General features: G+C 44.3%; 1 long non-coding RNA gene across 12 annotated transcripts; it reads right to left on the bottom strand.

Annotated features, from left to right (window-relative positions):
- Window positions 1-4,051: 4,051 nt before the first annotated feature.
- LOC125536480 (uncharacterized) lies at window positions 4,052-7,621 on the bottom strand. Of its 12 annotated transcripts, none has more exons than XR_015615969.1 (6): window positions 7,133-7,619; window positions 5,944-6,902; window positions 5,808-5,868; window positions 5,159-5,646; window positions 5,029-5,088; window positions 4,052-4,436 (listed from the first exon to the last, which is right to left on the bottom strand). It is a non-coding gene; the product is annotated as an uncharacterized LOC125536480 (long non-coding RNA). The 12 variants fall into 12 exon arrangements; XR_007295058.2 differs by lacking the exon at window positions 4,052-4,436 and having other exon boundaries at window positions 4,910-5,646; window positions 5,944-6,145; window positions 6,226-6,293; window positions 6,558-6,902; window positions 7,133-7,620; XR_015615964.1 differs by lacking the exon at window positions 4,052-4,436 and having other exon boundaries at window positions 4,910-5,646; window positions 5,944-6,293; window positions 6,558-6,669; window positions 6,759-6,902; window positions 7,133-7,620.
- Between the last annotated feature and the right edge of the window lie 400 nt (window positions 7,622-8,021).

Here is an 8,021-nt window from a genome sequence, read left to right as displayed (position 1 = left end):
TGATGCTTCCTAAACATCTTGATATCTTATTTGCATTTTTCTGAGTTCGTATCAATTTTTTATGAAGTTTCCAAATAATGGTCAAAGTCGTTAGAACATTCATAACAAGATGATACGAACTCGGAAAAATGCAAATAAGATATCTGGATGTTTAGAAAACATGACCTACATTTGCATGTAATTTTTATTCATGAAACAAATATTGTTTATACCTTTTTATTTTTATGTAACGCCCCATATGTAACATGCCATATTTGTATTCCAACTCTTGCCATTTCCGACACTAAGTTATGAGATTCCTCGTTGTTGGGTTTTTGTCTTCATGTTGCTTTTGTCTTTGTCATGCATCTCATATCATGTCATCTTGTGCATCGCATTTGCATACGTATTCGTCTCATGCATCCGAGCATTTTCCCCGTTGTCCGTTTTGCATTCCGGTGCTCTATGCCCTCCGGTGTTCCCTTTTACCTCTTTTCGTGTGCGGGTGTTAAACATTCTCGGATTGGACCGAGACTTGCCAAGCAGCCTTTGTTTACTACCGATAGACCGCCTGTCAAGTTTCATGCCATTTGGACTTCGTTTGATACTCCAACGGTTAACCGAGGAACCGAAAATGCCTCGTGTGTGTTGCAGCCCAACACCTCTCCAAAGTGGCCCAAAACCCACCTAAACCCCCTCCATCGTCTCGGTCGTTCGATCACGATCGCGTGGCCGCAAACCGTACTCAATTTGGAGCCTCCTAGCTCCTCCTACCTATAAAAAGGCAACTCCCCCTGAAAATCCCAGTTCAATCCACCCCTAACCCTAACTCCCTCGTCCTTCCGCGCGCCGGACGTTTCGCCGCCGCTGCCCCGCAGCCATTGGCGTCGCGTCACGTGGCCCGCCGACCACCTCCCGCGCCACGGCCCGCTTGGGCCCGAGGAGAGCCCTCCCGGCCCGAAGCCGCCGCCGCCCGCCCGTGCGCGCCTCCTCCTCGTCGCCGCACCGTCCGGTCGCCGCTCCGCCGCCCGAGCGCGTCGCCGGCCGCCTTTGCCGTCCGCCGTCTCCGCACCGCCCGTCGACGACTCCGGCCGCGCCGCCCTGCCGCGCCTCACCGCCCGTCGCTGCCTCGCGCCACTCCGGCGAGCTCTTCGGCCGGAGCCGACGCGCCCAAGTCCGGCAAGTCCCCTCTCCGGCGAGTTCAAACTCCGACGAGCACTGTTCCGGTCGTCCTCGTTTTCCGTGCCGTTCCCGATCCAGATCTGGGCAAACCCTAGCCGGGTTGACTTTTCCCCCAAGTCTCAGTAATTTTTAGCATTATTCATCATGCCATAACTCTGCATCCGTGGCTCCGTTTTGGGCGTGTACCATATCAAATTGTTCGTCTCAACGAGGACTTCATTTCATTCCATTGCACCATGTTCATTTGAGATCATCTTGATGCCCTAAATTCTTTTGCAAGAGTGCTATGCAATTTTAGTTTCAGATTCGTATCAGTACTTGGACATTTGTCATTTTTGCCATGTTTAATGTGTGCCTCCTTTGAACTTGAGCCCTACATGTGTTTTGAAGTATGCCATGCCATATTTATAGGGGTGTATGCCATGTATTTTTGTGACCTTTGTGGTGACTAGCACAAGCATGCAAAGTAGCTCTCGTAATGTTGCTGATTTCAGGGACTTAGAAATCTTCTAAGTCATTTCCCTGATAATATTTTTATGCCATGTATTCATGTTGCTACAGAGTGATCCATGCCTCTTTTGAGCATGCTCAGTAAGGATGATTTTGAGATAATGTTATGCTCTATCCATCCATGTCTTTGTTTGCAATTATGGAGCACCCTAGCTTGACTAAATCGAGCTCTACTTTTGCTATAAAATGTTCCTGGCAGACTGTTTACATGTTAAGCAATTTTGCCGAGGTTGTTATAGTTGATCCACGCATGCTATGAGGTTGTTCTTGCCATGTTTAGCTTCTATGCCATGTCTACTTGCTGGGTGTATGCTTAGTTTGTCATGCAATGCCTTGTGGTGAGTGCACCGAGCTCGTAAACATGCCTACGTGAATCTGTTTTGCCATGTTTCAGTTTTCTGCTAAGTCCGAATCTGTTAACGAAAGTTGCTATGTTCACATGGTTGCCATTGTATTTTCTGATCCCTTTTGGCTTATGGTCAGTAAGGGACTTTTGTTGTATGCTTTGAGTAGCTTCATGCCATGCCTTGCTTTGCCATGATATGTTCCTATAGCATGTTGTTATCTTGCTCTAAACTTTGCTTCCTGATGTTAAATTTCTGACATGTTATTTTCACTAAGTCTGAAACCTGATATCTTTTGCACTTTTGGTATGCTTGTTTGAACCTGCTATTGTGTGATTTAGCCATAGCTCAGTGTTCATATTTTGTCAAGCATCTTGAGTGGACTACTGCCATGTGTTTTGTTGCTATTTTAGAGTGCAGTAGCTTGTTGTTCTTGATGCATTTAGATGGCCTCGTGCTGTTAATCGCAGATCGGTGCCATATTTGTTTTGCTTGCCATTTGCAAACCGTGCATCCGATTCCGGTGATCTTTATATCGATTTCGACCGAAATCAACTCATCTTTCCAGTGGCACTCTTGGTTTTCCAAGTTGAGGCCAGGTTCAATCTTTCCTTTCCGAAAACATGCATATGCATCGCATATCACATCCCGCATATCATGCCATGTTTTGCATCATGTTGTTTGTGCATTGCACGTGGTTGATTGTGTCTCCCTTTGCTTGCGTTCTTGCTTTGGGTAGAGCCGGGAGACGAGTACGTGATCAAGGAACCCGTTGAGTACGCTTACGAGGATCAAGCTAACGTCAACTCGGAGAACTTTGCAGGCAAGATGACCATACCCTCGAAATCACTTCTATCTTTGCTTGCTAGATGCTCGCTCTTTTGCTATGCCTATGCTACAATACCTACCACTTGCTTATCATGCCTCCCATATTGCCATGTCAAACCTCTAACCCACCTTGTCCTAGCAAACCGTTGTTTGGCTATGTTATCGCTTGCTCAGCCCCTCTTATAGCGTTGCTAGTTACAGGTGAAGATTGGAGTTTGTTCCTTGTGGGAACATGTTTATTGTTGGGATATCATTATTATATCTTATCTATTTTAATGCATCTATATACTTGGTAAAGGATGGAAGGCTCGGCCTTATGCCTGGTGTTTTGTTCCACTCTTGCCGCCCTAGTTTCTGTCATACCGGTGTTATGTTCCTTGATTTTGCGTTCCTTACACGGTTGGGTTATAATGAGAACCCCTTGACAGTTCGCCTTGAATAAAACTCCTCCAACATGGCCCAACCTTGGTTTTACCATTTGCCAACTAGCCTTTTCCCTTGGGTTTCGCGAACTCAAGGGTCATCTTTATTTTAAACCCCCGGGCCAGTGCTCCTCTGAGTGTTGGTCCAACTTGTCAGCTGCCGGTGGCCACCAGGGGCAACTCTGGGCTGGCCTACCGGAAGCTTGGACAATCCGGTGTGTCCTGAGCACGAGATATGTGCAGCTCCTATCGGGATTTGCCGGCACATTCGGGTGGCTTTGCTGGTTTAGTTTTACCATTGTCGAGATGTCTTGTAACCGGGATTCCGAGTCTGATCGGATTGTCTTGGGAGAAGGAATATCCTTCGTTGACCGTGAGAGCTTGTGATCGGCTAAGTTGGGACACCCCTGCAGGGATTTGAACTTTCGAAAGCCGTGCCCGCGGTTATGGGCAGATGGGAATTTGTTAATGTCCGGTTGTAGAAAACCTAAAACTTAACTTAATTAAAACTAGTACAAATGTCTGTGCGTTGCATCGGGCGATAAAAGTGGTAGAACCTACTTGATGGTTCATTTTTCTTCATATTTTATATCCAATTTTAATAAATGTTGAACGTGGAAATTTCCCTTTTTAATAAAACTTTAATATTTCATATAAAATGCATTGCCATGGGAAATGAATTGAACAGATGATTACGTTACGTGGATAACAAAATGGAACATTGGTTTCTAAAATTCTTGCTCATCCATTATTATGAAAAAAGAAAGTCTTCTTGTAAAGCCAATATTTAAGTTCAAGACGACTCAAGATTACCAACAAATAGTTCATATTTCATAATCTTTTTTGCAATAGAAGCTTTGGTGTTAATTTCAGCCGAAATTATACTATATGATCGGATGTGAGCTTATTATCACCAGAATTTCTTATGAAGCTACGCCGCTCGTTGAAACTAGTCTTTGGCGATTGATGGGCGGTCTTCATCGCTCCAGTCACTCTTTGGGCTGTAGGGCAGCCTTCTGTGGCGCCGGATCTATCCGTTCACCTCTTTCTTCCTCCTAGTGCTATGCCAACAAAGAGGCAGTGTTTCTTTTGTTCGAGGCTATGTATGGCCTAAAGTCGTAGCGACCTCGTTGCCCCAAGTGGCTCGTTCCCGACAGCAGTGAGGTGGAACCTACACGGATGCAAGGACCCAATCATGTTTTGCATCAGTTTGAGCTCCTTTCTGTAAAAGTCTAAGGACTTGTTATGTATTTTTCTTGTTTCTTTAGGGCCTAGAGTCATGTTTTTGATAATGATAATAAAGATACAGGATCCCCCTCTGACAAAAAAACTTTGGTAATAGCTCATCTAAATAAATTATAATGTTTTTCACTTGTATACTGTACACGTAATCTTACGTCAATCTTCCACATAGACATAAAATCAAAGCCATTGGATATTCAATCGTTAATTCTATTATTTCTCTAATGAACCTTTTTATTCTATTTTTCACAGGCCCTGCAGGGAATAGCTACGTCACGGCAACCAGATTGTTATATAACATATCATCACTATACTAAAAAAATAGGTGGTACATTACCACTACATCTACGATCCATATGATAAGCAATAGTGGCCCTAGCTCGTACAAGTGCAGTATCCATATTAGAAGGTTCAGCACACTTTCCTGCTCCATCATTGCTACAGTTGAGTACTACAATATGAGTGGCAAAGTACAAACCTATAACCGTATTTCAAATAGGCATAAGATGGAGAATGTATACCCTCCAGGAGTGTCACCTCCTTGATGGTTCCAACAAATTGATATCGTTGTTTGACTACTTCTGTAAGAAATATAATGTTCCAATAAATTGGTATCCAGATTTAATTTGACTACTTCTCTAAAAAACTTACTACATATAGTGTGTAGACACTTGAAATCTGGAAATCGCAAGATCCTCCTCATCCCTGAAAATCATGAGATCCTCTTCGTCCTTGGAACGCCTCACCGGTGTATCATCTACACACCATGGGTCGCGGTCGGCGGTTCCCAATCTGTAGGAAGAAAGGCGGCCATGGTGAGCTCGCCATGTACTTTAAGCAGCTCCACTCTTCACATCATGTCATGAAATATCATTGTCGATTGGGGGAAATCCATTAGAATCTCGGCCATCTCATTTCTTCTTTCAGCCACATCTCGCATAAACCAAAGCTTCAGAATTAGAGTACCGCATGGATTTTTAAACTCAGTAAACTGTGTAGAAGTGGTACGATGAGAACAGAGCAGTAAGGTGATCACCTTAGAAAGTTCCTGACTAATGTCAGTTTTTTCATAACCAAAAGCACCAGGAATAGCACCATGTTCCTCCGAAAACTAAGGGGAGCAATGCATCATGCACACGCTGGAACCATTTCAACATAGGTATGATTGAGATTTAATGGCGTCGGAAGGAAATGATAAAACAACATCTGGAAATTTTGGTCATGCAGGAAGAGAAACCATGATAAATAAAAACACACATTTTATTATGGAAATTGAACCTCAGGATAATTCGTAGACAACCTGTCCTATAAGAAGAGGTGTATCCACAGAACGAAGGTCTCTATGTAAGCACATGCCATGACTGCAGCTCAATAAGTTCCATGCGTTAAGCTAGTAATTTAGTCCTTACAAAAGTCAAACAAATTAACTTTCTTACCTGAAGCATAGTAAATTCTTTTTGGATGCCCTGATATTCCAACTCTAGTATTGTATCTCGCATACATAGCAACAACAGTAAAATTTTCCAAATAAAGGTAAGCAATGGTAGAAAACATGGGTTGAAGCATACTAAGTTCTTTTTGGATGCCCTAAAATTCCAACGCTAGTACTATATCCTGCATACAACTCTATACTGTATCCTGCATACATAACAACAACAGTTTTTCAAATGAAGTTAAGCAGTGGTAGAAAACATGGAATCAAGGCTGTATTGACCAACTGGAGCTTTGTAAATTGCTTTCCCATGGAACCAAGCAGAAGGGCGACATGGTGGTTCATCAAATTATTCTGAAAGACAATTGTCAGAGAGTCAGAAAGCATTGCATGTGCACATGGGTTAATAATGACAATCTGACTTATTTTTGGAAATTTCAAAAGCTCACACTTTGAATATCTTAATCAAGTGAGTGCACATGCAGCAAGGTGCACAAAATCAGCTCTTGTGACCTTTGTCCTATCTATGTATGCGATAAAAAAATACTGAGCGGTACCTCAAGAAAAACAGAAAATTATGCAATGTTGTACAATGTAGGTCAAGAGTGATGTTTGTACCTGGTGACTATTTTCTGGACATTATGTCCCATTATGTATAAATGAGTCTGGTTTTCAGATGACAAATGATATAATCACATTTTTAATAGCTCAAATATATCTATAGAAAAGCCTACAAAAACAATAATCATATTGTACTAAGTTTACAAAAATTGGTTCAAAAGATTGTATGGTAAGAACAACTTATAGGATTTATTTTACCTGGTTAATGACTTGAAGCACGCAATGAAAACTCCATACATTTTCTTGAAGCATCAATTCAACAGACGTTTGGTGCACGATCCTTTTATCATGAAACCATAACTGGACATGTAGTAAAAGTTCCCCAGTAATCAACTTTCTAAACTGCACATCATGTAACTTCGGTGAGTATGTCATAGTAAAAAAATCCTATTTTGAAGACAAATCTCAAGAGTCGATTTGTAGGCTTTCATGTTGGAGCTGCAGATAAGAATCAGCAAGAGAGCACGGCCGGCCCAGCAGAGCTGAGAGCGCACACTCTCCAAACCAGAGGGGCAGAAGTAAGCCAACATGGTGTCAGGCGGGAGTTGCGCTATAGAGCAAGGGAGACTGACCTTGGGCTGGTGGTGCGGGTGTAGCAGCAGCATCCGCGGCCTCAGGGCACTCCGCCACGCGCTGTAGCAACGTCGTCGTAAGGGGTGGTCCTAGAAGACCAGCGGCTCGCACTTGTGACAGGATTCGCGCCGCAGCACCGGATCCCTTCGTCTCCCGCGCCCGTCCGCCGTCGCTCGCTCGGCTCCGGCGAGCTCCTTCCTAGGTCGCGACACCGCTCCTCCTTTGTCCCTTCTTCTCTCCCTCACCTCCTTGTCTCCTCTCTGCCCAACAGCCCTCGACGCCATGGATCCGCCCGGAAAACCACACTTTGGCCTTCCTCTTCGTCACCGGCGATAACTGCCGCGCCGCCCGCCTGCGGATCCGCCTCCCTAGGCCCTGCCGTGCGCGGATCCGGCCCCTGCAATCTCCATCCACCGCCCCCGTTCTGCATCGCGCCGCCGCGGCATCGCGTTGACTTGGTCCTGACTAATATTAATAAAACCAGACGCCTGGACTCTAGACCGCGGGTTGAATATACAAGTTACAGGGTCCTCTTTGTAAAAACGAAACGTTTTCTTAAATTAGTCACTTAAAAAGGACCGCGGGTTGATTGTCAAAAACCGCATGGACCTTTTTATAAAAACTCCGCGACGGTGAACCCGGAGACTCAATCCGTGCTTTATTATTAGGGAGAGATGAATCAACAGAGTGTGTGGCTGTGATGGTCTCTTTTCGGCGAAGTTCGGGAAGAGAACACGGTCTCGTGTTATGCTTGAACGTAGGTTGTTCTAGGATCACCTCTTGATCATAGTTTATCGATCGCGCCTTCGCCTTCTCTTCTCGTTCTCATTTGCGTATGTTAGCCACCATATATGCTAGTGCTTGCTGTAGCTCCACCTCATACATTTT

Source organism: Triticum urartu, chromosome 2A (assembly GCF_056163025.1).
Source record: "Triticum urartu cultivar PI428250 chromosome 2A, HENAU_Tu73, whole genome shotgun sequence".
NCBI lineage: Eukaryota > Viridiplantae > Streptophyta > Magnoliopsida > Poales > Poaceae > Triticum > Triticum urartu.
The sequence above is the reverse complement of the archived record's forward strand: the minus strand, read 5'-3'. Positions and strand labels throughout refer to the sequence as shown.